Source organism: Bufo bufo, chromosome 10 (assembly GCF_905171765.1).
Source record: "Bufo bufo chromosome 10, aBufBuf1.1, whole genome shotgun sequence".
In the NCBI taxonomy this organism is placed as follows: Eukaryota; Metazoa; Chordata; class Amphibia; order Anura; family Bufonidae; genus Bufo; species Bufo bufo.
The window spans coordinates 72,496,397-72,518,873 of NC_053398.1; the positions used below are offsets into that span (position 1 = coordinate 72,496,397).

Below are 22,477 nucleotides of genomic sequence, written 5' to 3' on the forward strand. Positions count from 1 at the left end.
ACACCATGAGGAAACAATTAGATACTTATAGCACAAGATTTAGAGCTAAAGGATATCCCCCACAACTCAAAGAATCAAAAAACAGAACCCTTCAAATGAGTCAAAAACAGAGTCTCCAACCTAAAACAAGTAATAACAATAAAAAATACTCCACCAAATCTTTTTATACCTGGCCTAATAACAAGATTCAACTGCAACCACAAACTTATCCGCCACATTCTCACAAAACACTGGTCAGTCCTATTGAAGGACCTTATTTTGGGCAAACAGATACCTAGACAGCCCACACTCACTTTCCGTAGAGCCAAAACTCTTAAAAACATGTTAGCCCTATCTTGCCCGAAGATAAAACACTCTCAAATATCAATATCAAAACAAATCTATGTGAAAGCAGTAGAGATAAAGGGTTCCTTCAAATGTGGAGCAGGCAAGTGCAAGTGCTGTGAAATGATCACTACAGCTAAGGGAGAAGTCCAACTATCCCATCCAAAAGGTAAAATACAATTTCAACACCATATGACATGTGGAAGCACCAATGTGGTGTATTTACTACAATGCCATTGCAACCTTTAATATGTGGGCCATACTACCCAAACACTTAGGGAGCATATGACTGAACATCGCTCCAACATTAACAGAAAGGTCATCACCCAGTGTGTCACGCCATTTCACTACAACACATGACGGCAATCCAGTAGGCCTTAAAGTAATCCCCCTAGAACAGAGCTTGTCCTCATTCCAACAATTATGCCAGAAGGAGATGTTCTGGATGTACCAGATGAACACCCTCACACCCTACGGGCTTAATGAATCATTGGAATATGTTAATTATTCAATTCCATTACCATACCCTACCATACCCAGTACATAAAAAATCCAGATCCACAGTAAGGGCTCTTTCACACTTGCGTTGTCCGGATCTGTCGTGCACTCCATTTGCCGTAATTACACGCCGGATCCGGAAAAACGCGTAAGAACGCATATTTTTTTCTTTCCGGATGCGTCTTTCCGGCTTTTTTGGTAAGAGACTGATCCGGAAATCCTGAAGCCAACATCAACTTTTTTTTCAGGATCCGTCGTACGGATCCGGTATGGGGCCGGATCCGTACGACGAATCTGGAAAAAAAAAAGATTTCCAGATCAGTCTCTTTTCGCGCCAGCCAAGTCCTTCCTACTTCCTGGCGCAGACGCAACTTCCGGATCCGTTGTTGCGTCATAACAACTGAAGATGTTAGGACGGATCCGGAATAATACATTTCAATGGGCTATTATTCCGGATCCGTCGATGCGGCAAGTGTTCAGGATTATTGACCGGAGCAAAAAGCGCAGCATGCTGCGGTATTTTCTCCGGCTAAAAAACGTTCCGGTCCTGAACTGAAGACATCCAGATGCATCCTGAACGAATTTCTCTCCATTCAGAATGCATGGGGATAATCCTGATCAGGATTTTTCCGGCATAGAGCCCCGACGACGGAACTCTATGCCGGAAAACAAAAGCGCAAGTGTGAAATAGCCCTTATACAGGATTCATATATTACCCTTTCATTTTTAGTTGAAAAAACTAACTTGTTTTGTGTTACTTGTTTTATGGTACTTGTCCTGCAGAATGCTTTGAGAGACTATATATCTCCCAGTACAACTACCCAAATTTCAGGTTTTGATCTACCTGAGCAAGAAATGGCCGGTTTTAACTATAATTCTGAGGTAGCATTTTATATATTTACATACTTATATATATATATATATATATATATATATATATTTATACATACATATCTCTTTGTTCCTTTAAGCCAAACTTTTACTCGTACCCATTAACAATCCTTACCCCCCCAAAAAAAACCAAAAAAAACATTTCAATCACGGAGGGATTGATCATATTTATCAGCCACTATTTTACTATTCACCACTAATATCTATTATATTTATCATATTTATAATTTTTACATATATATATATATATATATATATATATATATTTTTTTTTTAATTCTATTTATTTTTCTATATATTTTTATATATGTATATGATCTATTTAGCCTCCATCCTCATCGCCTCCCAGGACATCTCGGAAAATCGGATCATTAATTGCGGGGAGGTTTCGGTAGTCTTGAAAGCCAAAGACGCCAGACTTAATTGCAAACTGTCCATTGCCGAGTTTGTCCTGGCTTTTAGTCTGTATCGGGACATTGTCTGTTCAGCCTATCCAAACAGGAGGGAGGAGCTTGATACCTACCTGTTTTGGGTTTCGGACCTGGGCCACAAGTACGGTGGCTCAGCATTCTACGATTATCACAGGTTTTTTTCCGCCAAGGCTGCAGCAGCTCTGTCGCAGTTTCAGTTTATGACAAATTGGGCCGATCTCGACATGGAGCTGTTCTGCCGTCATTTTGCCAGTCTCAGAGCTCCCTCCTGTGCCTCTTGTCATCACCCTGCCTCACGGGTCATGGGAAGGTCCCAATTTGCGCTCAACCTTCAGTGACCCTGAGGCCGTGGATACCCTCCTTCGATCCAAAGTCGAAAAGGGTTTCATTTTTGGTCCTTTCCTCCACATATATATATTTATTTTTTTAAATTCTATTTATTTTTCTATATATTTTTCTATATGTATATGATCTCATCTAAAAACTACTTCTCTAGTATAATATACGTATATATATATATATATATATATATATACACACACACTCACCTAAAGAATTATTAGGAACACCATACTAATACGGTGTTGGACCCCCTTTTGCCTTCAGAACTGCCTTAATTCTACGTGGCATTGATTCAACAAGGTGCTGATAGCATTCTTTCGAAATGTTGGCCCATATTAATAGGATAGCGCAGGGATCAGCAACCTTCGGCACTCCAGCTGTGGTGAAACTACGACTCCCAGCATGCACACCTCCTTGGCTGTTTTCAGAACTCCCAAAAGAGTGAATGAAGCATGCTGAGAGTCGTAGTTTCACAACAGCTGGAGTGCCGGAGGTTGCTGATCCCTGGGATAGCATCTTGCAGTTGATGGAGATTTGAGGGATGCACATCCAGGGCACGAAGCTCCCATTCCACCACATCCCAAAGATGGTCTATTGGGTTGAGATCTGGTGACTGTGGGGGCCATTTTAGTACAGTGAACTCATTGTCATGTTCAAGAAACCAATTTGAAATGATTCGAGCTTTGTGACATGGTGCATTATCCTGCTGGAAGTAGCCATCAGAGGACGGGTACATGGTGGTCATGAAGGGATGGACATGGTCAGAAACAATGCTTAGGTAGCCCGTGGCATTTAAACGATGCCCAATTGGCACTAAGGGGCCTAAAGTGTGCCCAGAAAACATCCCCCACACCATTACACCACCACCAGCAGCCTGCACAGTGGTAACAAGGCATGATGGATACATGTTCTCATTCTGTTTATGCCAAATTCGGACTCTACCATTTGAATGTGTCAACAGAAATCGAGACTCATCAGACCAGGCAACATTTTTCCAGTCTTCAACAGTCGAATTTTGGTGAGCTCGTGCAAATTGTAGCCTCTTTTTCCTATTTGTAGTGGAGATGAGTGGTACCCGGTGGGGTCTTCTGCTGTTGTAGCCCATCCGCCTCAAGGTTGTGCGTGTTGTGGCTTCACAAATGCTTTGCTGCATACCTCGGTTGTAACGAGTGGTTATTTCAGTCAACGTTGCTCTTCTATCAGCTTGAATCAGTCGGCCCATTCTCCTCTGACCTCTAGCATCAACAAGGCATTTTCGCCCACAGGACTGCTGCATACTGGATGTTTTTCCCTTTTCACACCATTCTTTGTAAACCCTAGAAATGGTTGTGCGTGAAAATCCCAGTAACTGAGCAGATTGTGAAATACTAAGACCGGCCCGTCTGGCACCAACAACCATGCCACGCTCAAAATTGCCTAAATCACCTTTCTTTCCCATTCTGACATTCAGTTTGGAGTTCAGGAGATTGTCTTGACCAGGACCACACCCTTAAATGCATTGAAGAAACTGCCATGTGATTGGTTGACTAGATAATTGCATTAATGAGAAATAGAACAGGTGTTCCTAATAATTCTTTAGGTGAGTGTATATATATAGTTAAGGCTGAGGCCTCAGCCTGTATTTGTGGGAGGGGCATGCAGTATTTAGCCCCGCGCTAACCTCCCTTCAGCCTGGCGTTTCTGCGGCGTACCGTCTTGTCCGGTCATCCTTGGCAGCTACCTCACTTCCGGGTCCGCCCCTTCTGCTTCCTCCCGTGGCGAGTTCAGCGTTCGCCTCTCCACCGCTCCCGTCCTCTCTCAGGATACCCCGATACGTACAGGTTCTTGTTTTTCTTGTCACCTCACGACACTTTGGGTGGTTCTGCCTCCAGGTTCCTGTGATTCCCTAAACCGGTATTGTCGGGATCGTCCAGGCCTCCGTTCTAGCTTCCTTCCACGTGTCAGCTCACTTCAGGTCTTCTGTCCTTTCCCGAGTTCTGCCGGCTCACAGCGTCCTCTCCACATTACTTATCATCGGCTTGGTCTTTCCCGGATCGCCCGGGCTCACTCTCTCTCATGGGGTTCGTCCTGTTTCAGGTCTTGGATCGCCCAGGGCCGTCTCTTACCGGTTCGCCCGGTTCACGTCTTCATCTCCTGGATCGCCCAGGTCCCTTTTTCCTTAGTTCGCCTAGGGTTCTTCTTTCCTCCTGGAACGCCCAGGTCTGTCTTCAGCTTCCTCGGCCGCCTGGTCTCTCTGAGGGTCACGGGTGCGGGTTGTCTATGCTGCGTGTTTTCCAGTCGGTATGTCTCTTGAGCCCCTAGGTCACGTTCCAGGCTCGTTTGCTCCTTGGGCCAGCAGGGTCGATTGTCAGTATGGTTCTCTTCTGTGTCTTTACCTGTCGCTGCTTCTTTTTGGGAGATCGCCTCCCGTTTTCTTCCCAGCTGTCGGTTAACTGGTCCTCATGTGCGTTATCTTCAGATCGTAGGTTCGGTCTGTTTTTCATCTTGCGTTCAGTCGAGGGTTAAATCCTCTCTAAGGTAAGTTCAAGTTAAACTCGGTCCCTCTGTGGGCGGTGTTCCTTTTCTGCTCTTCTAAAGGTCTGGGTCTTTTTCTCTAGCTTGCCGGTCCGCAAGCGGAATCGGATCTCCAGTTCTTCGGTCTTAGGCTTCATCTGGTAAGTATCTTAATTTGTCTCATTACTCTCGCTTTTCATCTTCATTCTCGGCTGTTTCTTTCACTCACTTCTTCAGCTTCGTTCCCCCTCTCATTAGCCTTTCTTCCGCAGGTCAAGGATGTCTCATGTGTCAGAGATAGAAGACAATATTTCCCTTCCTGGAACATCGGCTTCTGGTCACTCCGGCAGCGCTTCCTTAAGGAACTGGACTGTGCCTAGGCTGATCACTGAGCTCAACCGTAGGGGGATCCGTCATCCCGCGTCGGCCCGCAAGGCGAATTATACAGCTTATTAATGACGGCCCCGAGTTCAGCGGAAGATCAGTCTAGCTCGCCTTCCATCCAGCAAGCCCTGTCCCAGATTCAGTCCTCCATTAGCGGGCTGGCCAGTTCTATATCCGACATTCAGGCCAGGGTTGCAGCTCTCAAAGCCAGTCCTTCAGTGGCTCCACCCTCTCCGGTGGTGGCACCCACCCCACCTCCGGATGTGGCAGGTAGGCCAGCTCCTGGTCCTCTAATTGCCCCATCTCATTTCATCCCCGAGCATATTAAAAAGGACATCTTGGCTGGGAAGGATGTGAATTTAGCCTCCATCCTCATCGCCTCCCAGGACATCTCCGAAAATCGGATCATTAATTGCGGGGAGGTTTTGGTAGTCTTGAAAGCCAAAGACGCCAGACTTAATTGCAAACTGTCCATTGCCGAGTTTGTCCTGGATTTAGCCTGTATCGGGACATTGTCTGTTCGGCCTATCCAAACAGGAGGGAGGAGCTTGATACCTACCTGTATCGGGTTTCAGACCTGGGCCACAAGTACGGTGGCTCAGCATTCTACGATTATCACAGGTTTTTTTCCGCCAAGGCTGCAGCAGCTCTGTCGCAGTTTCAGTTTATGACTAATTGGGCCGATCTCGACATGGAGCTGTTCTGCCATCATTTTGCCAGTCTCAGAGCTCCCTCCTGTGCCTCTTGTCAGTCTATCTTCCATTCTCCTGACTGGTGTCCTGATCAGGCTCATCCTTCCCAGCCAGGAGCTGCTCCTAGTACTTCAGGGGCCGCCAAGAGTTCGGTGACTCTAGACAAGCTGGGCAGACCAATTGTCTATTTAGGTAGCAGCCAGGTCTGCAACAACTTCAATGCGGGAGGTTGTGCCTTTAACGCCTGTCGAGCTCTTCATATCTGCTCGGCGTGCTTTCGGGCTCATACACGTTCGGCCTGTACCAGGAAATCTTCTAAGAGTTCCTGACTAGCCGACATTGATGTAGACCTTCTGGCTGTTCTGCTTCAGGATCACCCAGACCGTCATTTTGTGGCTTTCCTCTTGACCGGGTTCTGGGAGGGCTTCCACACAGGGCTCATCACCCTGCCTCACGGGTCATGGGAAGATCCCAATTTGCGCTCAACCTTCAGTGACCCTGAGGCTGTGGATACCCTCCTTCGAAAAGGGTTTCATTTTTGGTCCTTTCCTCCACATCCCGTTTCAATCCTGGCGGATCAACCCTATCGGGCTGGTTGTGAAACAATCCTCCAATAAAAAAACGCTTCATTTACGACCTGTCAGCGCCTCATATGTCATCCACCCCAAGCCTGAATTCTCTCATCCCGTCTGAGGAGTATTCTATGCAATACTCGTCAGTAGAGGAGGCAATTCAGCTCATTCTCCAGTCAGGGGTTGGGTCTTGGCTTGCCAAAGTAGATATTGCTGACGCCTTCAAGCTTCTTTCAGTCCACCCGCATCTTTGGAGGTACTATGGTATCAATTGGTCGAACAGGTTTTATTTTGCTAATCGCCTAACCTTCGGTCCAAGAGCAGCCCCTGGCTGTTCGACCAATTTGCCAGGGCACTCCATTGGACCCTGGTGCACCACGGCGGTCTTACCATGGTAATTCATTACCTGGACGACTTTTTGATCATTGAACACCCTCACCTGGTTCCCTCAATTCCCGCCACTCTTCTGGAAATCTTCTCCCACCTCCAGGTACCTGTGGCCACCGCCAAGACCGAGGGTCCAGCTACCAGGGTGACCTTCCTGGGCATTACGTTAGACTCCGTTAAGATGGAGGCTAGTCTGCCACCAGAGAAGTTGGCCAAGATCCTCTCTGCCATCTCCAGGGTGGTCAGCACTCTGTCCCTGACCAAGGCGGAGCTACAATCCTTGCTGGGTCTGCTGAATCTTGCCACGAAGATCATGCCCCAGGGCCGGTCTTTTCTGGCCAGCCTGTTGCATCTTCTCTCCACAGTTCAAGACCAGGATTCTGTGGTCCACCTGGACTGCCACGCCATCTCGGACCTTGCCATGTGGAACACTTTTCTTTCAGACTGGAATGGCATTTCCCTCTTCGTTCCCCGCTGGAACTCGGCTTGCCCGATTATCTTCTTGGACACCGCCGGTTCCATCGGTTTTGCTGCAATCTTCAGGTCCCACTGGCTGGCGGTTAGGTGGCCTCCGGAAATCCGGGCGTATCCGGCTGCTATTAGTTCTTCTCCTCTCCTGGAACTGTATCCCATCGTGGCTGCCGCCTTGGTCTGGGGAAGATCCTGGTCCAACTTGCCAGTTCTGTTCATCACGGATAGCCAGTCCCTGGTCGATATCATTAATTCCGGCAAGTCCAAATCACATAGGGTCATGGCCCTGCTGCGAAAGTTAGTGTGGCTATCCCTCACCCACAACTTCCATGTCCGGTGTGCACACATTCCAGGGGAATCTAACACAGCCGCTGACGCCCTGTCCCGTTTCTATTTTTCCGCTTTCTTTCAGGAAATGCCCGAAGTGGATCGTGCTGGCGCTCAGGTCCCACCGCTCAGCTCATTCATCCTGGATTAGCATCCTTGGTGGTCCAGGCAGAGAGTCTGGTCGAGGGATCATTGTTTCACAACACAGCCAGGAATTATCGGGCCGGGTTCAAAGCGTTCAGCAGGTTTTCTCAAGAGTTTCCAAGGGGTCAGCTGGAGGAAACCTCATATGTCATGGCGTTCATTGTGTTTTGCCACACCCGCCTGTCGTTATCGCACAACACCATCAAGCTATATTTAGCGGGGCTCCAGCATCACCGCATGATCGCCAGGCCAGATGGGGGTTCCATCCTCGCCACACAAGCCATCAAGGCAACACTCAGGGGTCTGCAGAAAGAGGGGAGGGGTCTGCGCACCCGTAGACAGCCAGTGTCAGGGGAATTGTTCAGAGCCCTATCCTCGGCCTTAGGCCTCTTTCACACTTGCGTTGTCCGGATCAGTCGTGCACTCCATTTACCGGAGGTGCCCGCCGGATCCGTAACACCGCAAGTGAACTGAAAGCATTTGAAGACGGATCCGTCTTCAAAATGCGTTCAGTGTTACTATGGCACCCAGGACGCTATTAAAGTCCTGGCTGCCATAGTAGTAGTGGGGAGCGGCGGAGCAGTATACTTACCGTCCGTGCGGCTCCCGGGGCGCTCCAGAATGACGTCAGAGCGCCCCACGCGCATGGATGACGTGATCCATGCGACACGTCATCCATGCGCGTGGGGCGCCCTGATGTCACTCTGAAGCGCCCCGGGAGCCGCACGGACGGTGAGTATACTGCTCCCCCGCTCCCCACTACACTTTACCATGGCAAACAGGAATTAAGCATCCTGGCAGCCATGGTAACCATTCAGAAAAAGCTAAACGTCGGATCCGGTAATGCGGCGAAACGACGTTTAGCTTAAGGCTGGATCCGGATTAATGCCTTTCAATGGGCATTAATTCTGGATCCGGCCTTGCGGCAAGTGTTCAGGATTTTTGACCGGAGCAAAAAGCGCAGCATGCTGCGGTATTTTCTCCGGCCAAAAAACGCTCCGGTCCTGAACTGAAGACATCATCATGCATCCTGAACGGATTTCTCTCCAATCAGAATGCTTTGGGATAATCCTGATCAGGATTCTTCCGGCATAGAGCCCCGACGACGGAACTCTATGCCGGAACACAACAACGCAAGTGTGAAAGAGCCCTTAGACGGCAGTCCTTTTGGGCCCTCTCTTAGCACGGTTCTGAAGGTTGCTATTTAACTCGGGTTCTACGGCTTTCTCAGGCCTGGCGAATTCCTGGCGGCTTCCTCCAGAAACGCCACCTAGTCTGGAACAATGACCATTTTATCCTCTGTCTCCCATCCTCCAAAACCAACCAGACTGGTCCACCTACGGAGATTAGGTTTTTCCCTTCCAATAATCAATGGTGCCCGGTCAAGGTTCTGTGGCAGATGACTTCCTGCTTCATGGAATCTCCGCTAGACTCCCCTCTTCTGCCTTGTGAAGGTAAGCCGCTTACCACATCAAAATTCATGTCCCTCATCCGGTCTCTGAAGCAGGGTTTGGGTCACGACCCCAGAACTATTTCAGGTCATTCTTTCTGCATTGGGGCAGCGTCGGCGGCTTCTAAGCATCATGTCCCCGCACATGTTATCCGCTGCATGGGGCGTTGGCGTTCGTCTTGTTTCGCCCGATATATACCAGATCCTCAGTCACAAATTTCTCAGGCTTTCTGTACATTGGCCTTGTAATGTTTCAAATAAATCTATTTTCACCTATTCTGAGTCTTTGGCCCCTTTACTTGGCGTACCCGCGGTCGTGGCTCCCGGCACACCCCAGCCACTATGGTCAGGGTTAAGGTTCCCTCTTCCCCGTTCTTCGCTATTGTGACAAACTGCCATTTGCCACTGGGCATTGTAGAGGACTTATGGCTAGCCTCCTGCCCTACGACTATGGCCCCGGGACATATTACCTTCTTCCATACTGAACTTTCAGCTCCAGAGACTAAGTCCCGTTCGAAGATGGGACTTAGTCGTTTTTCTGCATGAAATTGACCGACCGCACAGCCCAAATCTATGGAACTGTTTTGGGCAGGAAATTGTGTTTGCGGTCGGTCATAAAGGACTTCCACTAAACTTTTGATCCGCTGGAGGGATTTGTGTGATTTTTGGAAGTGTTTATGTTTGATGTATGCTGAGTTTAAATATGTAATTTTTATGGAGATGGAATGTATGGTTTTAAAGTTACAGTGTATGTTTAAAAACTGTATTTTTACTGTCTGTGATAGTTATGTTAATCCATAATTATATCGCAGACAGAAGGGAGGATTTTGTGTATTTGGGTGGTAATTCCTGCCCTATTGTTCCCACATGTGTATTCGTGATTTCCCTTTGTCCTGGGAGATAATTGAATTGCTCTTCGGGTGTCTCCAGGGCAGAGAGGAGGAAACCATGATGCATTGTGGGGACCTGCATAAATACGGGCGGGTAGCCCTCAATAAAGAGTTCAGCTCAGTTCATGTTTTTCTAACCCTTCAAAACGCAGCCTTGTCTCGTTATTGGAGGGAATTGCTGTATCACGCTGGGGATTGCTATGCTCTGCATATTCCCTGGAGGAGAGATCTTTCCCACACGGTCCTGAATGCTGGAGGTTCATTCAGGGTGGAAGGAAGACGGCGCGGCTCCAGTTAAGCTACGGCGGTTGTGGAGTCTGCGGTGGTTGTGAAGTCCAGTGCGGTGCTTGTGGTCCTCGGCGCAAGCTAGGAAGCATCCATTAACGGAAGCGGATCCGTTACAGCTATCTCTAAAATAGGGTGCACGTTCCTAGGGAATAGACTTCTTACCCCGCAATAAAATCCAGAAAATGGACGGCACTCCAGTTAGATGAAAAAAATCGGTGATATCTTTATTCAACCATCCGGTGCAACGTTTCGGCTCTAAGTGAGCCTTTTTCAAGCAGCTTGAAAAAGGCTCATTTACAGCCGAAACGTTGCACCGGATGGTTGAATAAAGATATCACCGATTTTTTTCATCTAACTGGAGTGCCGTCCATTTTCTGGAATATATATATATATATATATATATATATATATATTCCAGAAAATGGACGGCACTCCAGTAAGATGAAATGTAGTGATTCCTTTATTCAACCATCCGGTGCAACGTTTCGGCTCTAGAGCGAGCCTGATGTCTCACGTGCCCAACACATCAGTGTTGGCCACGTGAGACATCAGGCTCACTCTAGAGCCGAAACGTTGCACCGGATGGTTGAATAAAGGAATCACTACATTTCATCTTACTGGAGTGCCGTCCATTTTCTAGATATATTGGTGGGGTAAGAAGTCGATTCCCCAGGAGCGTGCACCCTATTTTCCTGATTATAGCCAGTGCCGCCATTTTTCTTCTATATATATATATATTTATATAAATATATATATATTATATATAGACGGAAACGAACAGCACTTCCAAATAGAAAACCGTGATTTATTCAGCCACAGTGGCACAGTGAGGCAACGTTTCAGCTCGAATACAGAGCCATTCTCAAGCATGCTTGAGAAAGGATCTGTATTCGAGCCGAAACGTTGCCTCACTGTGCCACTGTGGCTGAATAAATCACGGTTTTCTATTTGGAAGTGCTGTCCGTTTCCTTCTATATTTTTGGGTAAAAAGTTACACCATGGGACATAGCACCCGTGACTACCATTGCGAATTGGTGCTGCCATATAGTTTCCTTTTTATATATATTGTGGCAATGTGAACATTGAGGTGTTGTTTCACCAGGTTCCCATCTGGGACTTAGGGCATGCTCATGTCCAGGGATCCTATTTAATCCTGCTACTGGATCTTGGGTGTGTCTCACTCTGGAGTGTCTTGTGAAGCAGAGTCCTGGTGTGGTGAGGCTCTGTGTGAGTGGTCTCAGCCGGGTGGGCTGAGGGGCCACGAGGCTAGGCGATAGCCTGAACTTTGGGGGACGCGGTGACACCTGTGAAACAAGGATCACGAGGCCAGAGTCGGGAGGACTACTGGGCCACAATCCCCCAAAAGGTATTGAAGTGTCACAGCCTGGAGGTTGCTAGACTGAATGGCTGAAGAAAGCCGCATTTGTGTTCCATGCGTGAACAGGGCTCTCTAGGTGAGTCAGGGATACACTTAGCCGGGCAAGGGTTTGTTATATTGTGTGGATGTCACACGCGATAAGTTGAATCTGCGACTTCTTAACCTGTGCTTTGTTAAAGTGTTTGAAATAAAGCAAGAGTTTGGACATTATAAACGTGTCTGCGAAGATATCTGTGAGTGTGACCCCCTGAAAAGAGACGATTCCTTACAATATATATATATATATATATATATATATATATATACACATACTCGCCAGAGGTAGCCTGACTGCCATTAGGTACCGAGATGAGATCCTCAGACCCCTTGTGAGACCATATGCTGGTGCGGTTGGCCCTGGGTTCCTCCTAATGCAAGACAATGCTAGACCTCATGTGGCTGGAGTGTGTCAGCAGTTCCTGCAATACGAAGGCATTGATGCTATGGACTGGCCCGCCCGTTCCCCAGACCTGAATCCAATTGAGCACATCTGGGACATCATGTCTCACTCTATCCACTAACGTCACGTTGCCCAACAGACTGTCCAGGAGTTGGCAGATGCTTTAGTCCAGGTCTGGGAGGAGATCCCTCAGGAGACCATCCGTCACCTCATCAGGAGCATGCACAGGCGTTGTAGGGAGGTGATACAGGCACGTGGAGGCCACACACACTACTGAGCCTCATTTTGACTTGTTTTAAGGACATTACATCAAAGTTGGATCAGCCTGTAGAGTGTTTTTCCACTTTAATATTGAGTGTGACTCCAAATCCAGACCTCCATGGGTTGAAAAATTTGATTTCCATTTTTTTATTTTGTGTGATTTTGTTGTCAGCACATTCAACTATGTAAAGAACAAAGTATTTCAGAAGAATATTTAATTAATTCAGATCTAGGATGTGTTATTTTTGTGTTCCCTTTATTTTTCTGGCAAGTGTATATATATATATATATATATATATATATATATATGAAAAGAAATCAGGGCAGCACTCCTGATGGTCGGGTGTGGGTGCCAGCGGCGATAAACACCTTACCAAGGTGTACAATGTAGAATAAAGAAAGACACCGCAGCACATCCGTTTGGTGAAGAAAGTGGGACCCTTTATTCACCTGTGCGACGTTTCGGTCCGCTTACTGGGACCATTCTCAAGCAATACAGCATTGTGGGAACTGTGAGCATTTTATGCAGTCATAGTCAATTAACATACACAAGTGGCAATCAATAAAAAATACAAGATATAGAAGATATAGTAAATATCAGAAAAATACAAATGTGACAAGCCCGGAAGGTAGTTAAACTCAAAGCCGTAGTCGGCGTACATAAAGCTTCCAGGTATACATACTAGTCATAAATACAGTAAAAATACAAAAGTGACAATTAATAGTGAATCATTATCACCTGTGAATATGTGATGTTAACAGGACCGAACATGGAGTAGGGCGTGCTCGATGGTGGGAGGATGAACTGTAGCGTGATGCGCCGCATGGAAGTGGCGTCCCGGAACTGCTACTGCGCATGTCCGTGACATCACTGTAGGTCAAACGCCTTCCCCCTTTTCTGTGCCCGTTGACGCCGGACGACAGCGCATCGCAAGATGGCATGTCGCCCGACCACATACCCTGGGTGTTCTATCCGTATACTGCCACAGAATTTCTTGTTTTGTTGTTGGTTTTACCTTTACTTACGGCATTGTTATGTTACGTTGCCGTGTCACGTGACGTTTCACTAGGTGATCATGTGTTTGACCTACAGTGACGTCACGGACATGCGCAGTAGCAGTTCCGGGACGCCACTTCCATGCGGCGCATCATGCTACAGTTCATCCTCCTACCATCGAGCACGCCCTACTCCATGTTCGGTCCTGTTAACATCACATATTCACAGGTGATAATGATTCACTATTAATTGTCACTTTTGTATTTTTACTGTATTTATGACTAGTATGTATACCTGGAAGCTTTATGTACGCCGACTACGGCTTTGAGTTTAACTACCTTCCGGGCTTGTCACATTTGTATTTTTCTGATATTTACTATATCTTCTATATTTTGTATTTTTTATTGATTGCCACTTGTGTATGTTAATTGACTAAGACTGCATAAAATGCTCACAGTTCCCACAATGCTGTATTGCTTGAGAATGGTCCCAGTAAGCGGACCGAAACGTCGCACAGGTGAATAAAGGGTCCCACTTTCTTCACCAAACGGATGTGCTGCGGTGTCTTTCTTTATTATATATATATATATATATATATATATATATACATACATACATATATACATACACACACACACACACACCACTCAAAGAAATAAAGGGAACACAAAAATAAAAAAATGGAAATCAAATTTTTCAACCCATGGAGGTCTGGATTTGGAGTCACACTAAAAATTAAAGTGGAGTGCTCAATTGGATTCAGGTCTGGGGAACGGGCAGGCCAGTCCATAGCATCAATGCCTTCGTCTTGCAGGAACTGCTGACACACTCCAGCCACATGAGGTCTAGCATTGTCTTGCATTAGGAGGAACCCAGGGCCAACCGCACCAGCATATGGTCTCACAAGGGGTCTGAGGATCTCATCTTGGTACCTAATGGCAGTCAGGCTACCTCTGGCGAGCACATGGAGGGCTGTGCGGCCTTCCAAAGAAATGCCACCCCAGACCATTACTGACCCAATGCCAAATCGGTCATGCTGGAGGATGTTGCAGGCAGCAGAACGTTCTCCACGGCGTCTCCAGACTCTGTCACGTCTGTCACATGTGCTCAGTGTGAACCTGCTTTCATCTGTGAAGAGCACAGGGCGCCAGTGGCGAATTTGCCAATCTTGGTGTTCTCTGGCAAATGCCAAACGTCCTGCACGGTGTTGGGCTGTAAGCACAACCCCCACCTGTGGATGTCGGGCCCTCATATCACCCTCATGGAGTCTGTTTCTGACCGTTTGAGCAGACACATGCACATTTGTGGCCTGCTGGAGGTCATTTTGCAGGGCTCTGGCAGTGTTCCTCCTGTTCCTCCTTGCACAAAGGCGGAGGTAGCGGTCCTGCTGCTGGGTTGTTGCCCTCCTACGACCTCCTCCACGTCTCCTGATGTACTGGCCTGTCTCCTGGTAGCGCCTCCATGCTCTGGACACTACGCTGACAGACACAGCAAACCTTCTTGGCACAGCTTGCATTGATGTGCCATCCTGGATAAGCTGCACTACCTGAGCCACTTGTGTGGGTTGTAGACTCCGTCTCATGCTACCACTAGAGTGAAAGCACCGCCAGCATTCAAAAGTGACCAAAACATCAGCCAGGAAGCATAGGAACTGAGAAATGGTCTGTGGTCACCACCTGCAGAACCACTCCTTTATTGGGGGTGTCTTGCTAATTGCCTATAATTTCCACCTGTTGTCTATCCCATTTGCACAACAGCATGTGAAATTGATTGTCACTCAGTGTTGCTTCCTAAGTGGACAGTTTGATTTCACAGAAGTGTGATTGACTTAGAGTTACATTGTGTTGTTTAAGTGTTCCCTTTATTTTTTTGAGCAGTGTATATATATATATATATATATATATATATATATTAAAGTAGCCCAGATAATACTGAATATAGAAATCAGTGTTGTATTTTATTTTATTTCATTCTAATAGGCTCTAGATCAAAAAACATCACTTAGCCGAGCCAAAGAGAAGGTTCATCTTTATTGAACCACACTTTTTTTTTGCCAACACACACCCTTACAATGATGCTGGCAAAATAGGACATTGCTCCACTGATTAGCGCACCCCTGTCCCATAGACAAACTTGTAGATTCGGGTGCGTTCCACGCTGAGGCGCATGTTACCGAAGCACCACTTCCGGACTTGCACAGTAACGGTGAGCACTCCTCCCAATGCATTCCAGAGTGGAGCGCATGAGATTTCCGCTTGCCGTACTTCCGGATATGTGCACTGCAGGTAGCTCAGCGTCCAAAGCATGACGATTAAGACACTCCCAGCACTTATGGCGGGCTTTTGTGAATGTATATAAGGTAGGAACTTGTATGTTATGTTTGAACACTACTTTTTTTCTGTACTACTCCTGAGGAAGGGACCCTGTGTGGTCCCAAAACACGTTGAGACAGATGTTTGATTCTAAATAAAGAATTTGAAAAGAAGCCCTTTTTGACGTTGGCGGCCTTCATCTTCCAATACTCTACAGGTGATCCAGGCTGGGGGGGTTTAAGGTTCCCTGGTGTCTTGAGTTTATCCAGGTAACCACCCTCCTTGTGAAGTAAGTCAATAGAGCCAGTACATGATTCTCTAATTTTTATTAGCTTCAAGCTGTAATTTTTATCACTTTTGTATGGGTACAAAACTCTGGCTTTTTCATGTAATGGATTGATGCACACTACATCTAGGTTCTCCCTACTGAGTTTTATTGGATTAATTGTTTTTTGTTTTTATTGGTTTTATCCTTTAACCCCTTAAGGACCCTGCCATTTTTCACCTTAAGGCCTGCCCATTTTTTGCAAATCTGACATGTGTCACTTTATATGGTAATAACTTTGGAACGTTTTTACTTATCCAGGCCATTCTGAGATTGTTTTCTCGTCACACATTGTACTTCATGACAGTGGTAAATTTGAGTTAAAATATTTCATTTTTATTTATAATTTTTTTATATTTCTCTGCTTTTAAAACAGATAGTAATACCTCCTAAAATGGTTTACTTTACATTCCCCATATGTCTACTTCATGTTTGAATCATTATGTAAATGACATTTACTGATCACACAGCTCCCCAAACATAGCACTAAGGAAAGGCTATGGATGTGAGAGGAGTACTGAAGGGGTTAACTCTGCAGCTGAGGAGGAAGGGCAGGCTAATCCACAGCTTTGATCTCCTCAGCACTAGAGAAGGAGAATTACAAGTTCTTATCAACTGTGTGTTTACCCACAGTGACAGTTTTACTGCAGGACAGCGATTGTTCTCCTTAACCCCTTCCCGACCGCAATCTGTATATATACGTGATAGCTGCACATACCCCGTGCAGCAACCACGTATATAAACGTTCTGGCAGCTCTTCTGCCCCTGCCCTGCTGCTGTCACGGACAGCATACAGTGCAGTAATGCCAGCAAGGGACCAATCAGAGTGGCCCCTTGCCGACAATCGATCCGATTGGTTAGTCTGTGCAGACTAACCAATCGGATCGCGGCAGTGAAAAAAATGCCGGTTTCATGCTCTGATCTGCGCTCTGCAGATCAGAGCATGAAATCAGGTAGGGTCCTCGTAATACCCCTCCTCGATCTGTGCCCCCAATCTGTTGCTGTGCCCCCCCTTGTGTCCGCCTGCAGCTCATCTCCTAGAGGCAGCTGCCCTGATGTGGTCCGCCCCCTCCCCGCCCCATGCATTCAGTCTCACCCGCCCCTCCTGCCCCAGCCTCCCTCAATATTGGCGGCCGTACCCCCCGATCCCCCCCCCCTTTCCAGCGCTGCCCCCGATCCCCCTGCTGTGTGTGATGGCGGCGGCTCCATTACTGAGCTGCCGCCATCAGCAGAGAGTGTCAGCTCTATGCTGACACTCTCCTGTAACCCCATAGATGCCGCAGATGCAGCACTGTGATTGCAGCACCCATTGGTTGCCATGGCAAAGTCGTCCAGTGCTGCCACCTACAGGACATCTGGAAGTATTATACTTTGGAATGCAAGAGCATTGCAAAGTATAGTACAACTATCAGCCCCACTGGATCTTCAAGATCCAAGAGGGAACTGATAAAAAAAAAGTGAAAATAATAAAAGTAAAAATAAATGAATAAAAAAAAATGTAAATCAAAAAAAAAAACTGCCTTTTCCTATAAAAAAATGAAAAAATAAAATAAAATACACATATTAGGTGTCACCGCGTCCGTAACGACCGTCTCTATAAATATATCACATGATAGACCCCGTCCGATAAACACCATAAAAATAAAATAAAAAAAGTGCCAAAAAAGCTATTTTTGTCACCTTACATCACAAAAAGTGCAACAGCAAGCGATCAAAATGGCTTATGACCCCCAAAACCGTCTCCTCGTCCCGCAAAAAATGATACCCTATGTAAGACAATCGCCCAAAAAATAAAAAAGCTATGGCTCTCAGACTATAGAGACACTAAAACATCATTTTTTTGGTTTCAGAAATGCTTATTGTATAAAACTTAAATAAATACGAAAAAGTATACATATTAGGTATTGCCACGTCCGTAACGATCTTCTCTATAAAACTATTACATGACCTAACTCCTCATATGAACGCTGTAAAAATAAATAAATGAAAACTGTTCCAAAACAGCCAATTTTTGGGTCACCTTGCCCCATAAAGTGTAATAATGAATGATCAAAAAATCCTATGTACCCAAAAATAGTACCAATAAAAACCTCAACATTTTCTGCAAAAAACTAGCCCCTGCACAAGACGATCGGCAGAAAAATAAAAAACATGGCGTTCAGAAAACCAATCCAGCACAATCTGCCTTCCAAAAACCGTATGGCATTCCTTTCCTTCTGCGCCCTGCCGTGTGCCCGTACAGCAGTTTACGACCACATGTGGGGTGTTTATGTAAACCGCGGAATCAGGGTAATAAATATTGAGTTTTGTTTGGCTTAATGTGTTAAAGAAAAAAAAATTATAAAATGGAAAATCTGCCAAAAAAGTGAAATTTAGAAATTTCATCTCCATTTTCCTTTAATTCTTGTGGAATGTCTAAAGGGTTAACAAAGTTTGTAAAATCAGTTTTGAGTTACTTGAGGGGTGTAGTTTCTACAATGGGGTCAGTTATGGGGGTTTCCACTATGTAGGCCCCACAAAGTGACTTCAGACCTGAACTGGTCCTTAAAAAGTGGGTTTTAGAAATTTTCTTTGTTCATTGTAAGAATTGCTTCTAAACTTCTAAGCCTTCTAACGTCCTAAAAAAATAAAATGACATTTCCAAAATGATGCCAACATAAAGTAGACATATGGGGAATGTTAAGTAATAAATATTTTATTAGGTATGACTTTCTGTTTTAGAAGCAGAGAAATTGAAATTTGGGAAATTGTGAATTTTTCAAAATTTTTGGTAAATTTGGGATTTTTTCATAAATAAAGGTGAAATATATTGACTCAAATATATGACTATCATGAAGTACAATGTGTCACGAGAAAACAATCTCAGAATGGCGTGGATAAGTAAAAGTGTTCCAAAGCTATTACCACATAAAGTGACGCATGTCAGATTTGTAAATTTTGACCTGGACACTGGGGCATCAATGACCCTTGGTCATGAAAGGGTTAAGTACCTGCAAGTTAGGACAAGCATTCTTGTCCAAGGTCCTGAACCTGTTAATGTCTATTTGTCTATCCGTATCCATCTGTGTGGGTGGTATAATTTTACTTTTGTTTTTTTGGGCTATTGATCTGAGTTTTATTGAAGACTTTTTTCCAGTAAAAGCCCCTATATCGTGATCTTCCAATAGGGACTAGTGATTTGGCGCTTTATAGTGGATTAGAACAGGTTTTTACCCAGCGAGTTACATCTCTGAGCCCGCTGGGTCTATACATTTGTTCTTTCCTCTTTCCAGTATCTACAATACATGCAGATTGCCATCTGCATGGTGTTAATCAACTAGCAGCCTATTCACTTCTGTACTATATCATATACCATTATTTTACATTTAGCTATCCATTGGCTCCTCTAGTTTGTTCTGATCCTTTGGATTATTACCACAGTATCTGACTAACCCTCAATCCTTTTCTTTATAGAGTGTGGAGGAGGCAGCAGCATGAGGAGGCCACCGAGCGGCACAATGACCGAGTGTAGAGGTGGCAGCAGTATGAGGAAGCCACTGAGTGGCACAATGACAGAGCCTGGAGGTGGCGGCAGCAGCAGTATCAGGAAAAGGCCACCGAGTGGCACAATGACAGAGTCTCGAGGTGGTGACAGCATGAGGAGACTACAGACTGGCATAAAGACAGAGTGGGGAGGTGGCGGCAGCGGCATCAGCAGGAGGCCACAGGGTGGCACAATGACTGAGTGTGGAGGTGGCGGCAGCATCAGGAGACCACAGAGTGGCAAAGTGACATAGTGTGGAGGTGGCAGCAGCATGAGGAGGCCACAGCATGAGGAGGCCATAGAGTGGCATGACGACGAGAGATTGCGGAGGTGGCAGCAGCATGAGGGGGCCACAGAGTGGCTGCTTCGTCTTTTCATTTCTAGGGAATATGGGACAGAACAGAGAATAAAATTTCTCAACTTTATAAAGTGTTTCTTAAAACACGATTTAGTAATACACGTTCTCCGGCACAAAAGGCTTGGCAAATTGATTGTCTGTGAATTTCCATCGAAGATTGGGATAATATAGTGACAAATTTAAGTTTACTTTCTTATAATTTGAATCAAGTTTTGGTTCAATTTAATGTTCTATATCTAATAAATTTTATAATAAAAATTAAGTGTTGCCTAAGACAGGAGAGAATCCGCCAGTCTTCAGTTTATTCGACGATGTGGTTACGATGGAGAAAGCATTCCAAGAAACAATTTCTCTCCACCTTGAGACGAATCCTGTCAAGATTGATGCAAGTGTGGTATCTGATGCTCATCGACCCAGATACTTCTGGGGGAATTTGCCTGGCATGAACAGGCCTATAGTAGCTACAGACAATGAGAAGACAAAGTGTCAAGATAGCTTTGAGCCCAGAAGAGTCGCAAAGATACGTCACTAAAGATTTTACTGCATATAATCGCAGCGCTGACTGCTAAATAAGATTTGTTTTTCGACCAAAATACGTCAATAAAGGTTTTACCACATATAACTGCAGCACTGAACAAATTTTGTTTTTCGACTAAAATAAGTCAATAAACACTTTACCACATATAACTGCACCGCTGAACTCTGAATAAAAGTAGTTTTTCGACCGAAATACGTCACAAAAGGTTTTACCATATATAACTGCAAAAGTGAACTCTGAATATATTTTGTTTTTGTACTGAAATAATAACTGCAGAAGTGAAATGCGTATATATTTTTCTTTTTGTACTAAAATAGGCCAGTAAATGCTTTTAGCAGAAATAGATGCACCAGTGAAGTGCGTATATATTTTTCTTTCTGTACTGAAATAGGCCACTAAACGCTTGCAGCACATATAATTGCAGAAGTGAACTGAGAATATACACTGCCTGTCCCAAAAAAAAGTCAGCACCAAAAAAAAAAAAAAAAAGGTCACACACTAATATTTCGTTGGACCGCCTTTAGCTTTGATTACGGCATGCATTCGCTGTGGCATTGTTTCGATAAGCTTCTGCAATGTCACAAGATAGATTTCCAGCCAGTGTTGCATTCATTTTTCACCAAGATCTTGCATTGATGATGGTAAAGTCTGACTGCTGTGCAAAGCCTTCTCTAGCACATCCCAAAGATTCTCAATGGGGTTAAGGTCTGGACTCTGTGGTGGCCAATCCATGTGTGAAAATGATGTCTCATGCTTCCTGAACCACTCTCACAATTTGAGCCCGATGAATCCTGGCATTGTCATCTTGGAATATGCCCGGCAGGGAAGAAAAAAATCCATTGATGGAATAACCTGGTCATTCAGTATGTTCAGGTAGTCAGGTGACCTCATTCTTGGAGCACATACTGTTGCTGAACCTAGACCTGACCAACTGCAGCAACCTCAGATCATAGCACTGCCCCCACAGGCTTGTACCGTATAATCGTCGCCGACGTGAACTGAATATATATATATTTTTTGTACTGAAATAGGCCACTAAACGCAATCAAGACATATAACCGCCGAAGTGAACTGAGAATATATATTTTTTTCTGTACGGAAATAGGCCACTAAACCCTTTTGCAACAAATAACTGCACCAGTCAAGTGCGTATATTTTTTTTCTTTCTATAATTAAATAGGTCACTAAACCCTTTTGCCACAAATAAGTGCACCAGTGAAGTGCATATATTTTTTTCTTTCTGTACGCTTTCAACACTTATAACTGCAGAAGTGAATTGCGTATATATTTTTCTTGTTTGAAAATAAATAAGCCACTAAAGGCTTTTCAACATAGCACTTGCACCCCAAAAACAAATTGCTGGAATGACAGAGCTGTATAATGACTATTTGGATCCCGAAATAATCTTTCCCTGCAATTGTAAATCGCTTTTCTGGCACTGTTCCTAGCGCTTTCGGACGTCTCTCCCTAGACTAAGATGCTGTGAAATGATTCCTCCCTATCCTTTCTATGCATCAGTTTTTTTTCTTTACAATGAGGTTTTTACAGTTGCTGTCCCTAGCGCCTTCTAACATCTGTCCCTGCACTTAGAATGCTGAAAAATGTCTGACTCTAAGATGGCCGCCGTATTTATATGGCTGTGACATCACAGGGCTTGCTGGATGCTGATTGACTGCATGCATGGCATTATGGGTCAGCCCGCCTTCCCAGAGTTCCTCGTCCCATGTCGTCACACGTGTAGCCGCCATTGTAGCCACCATTT

At 45.3% G+C, this 22,477-nt stretch overlaps 1 protein-coding gene across 1 annotated transcript in view; it reads right to left on the bottom strand.

Moving 5' to 3' along the window:
• Positions 1-22,477, bottom strand: part of LRP5 (LDL receptor related protein 5) — a 1,269,095-nt gene that overhangs the window by 765,096 nt on the left and 481,522 nt on the right. The window lies entirely within an intron of this gene.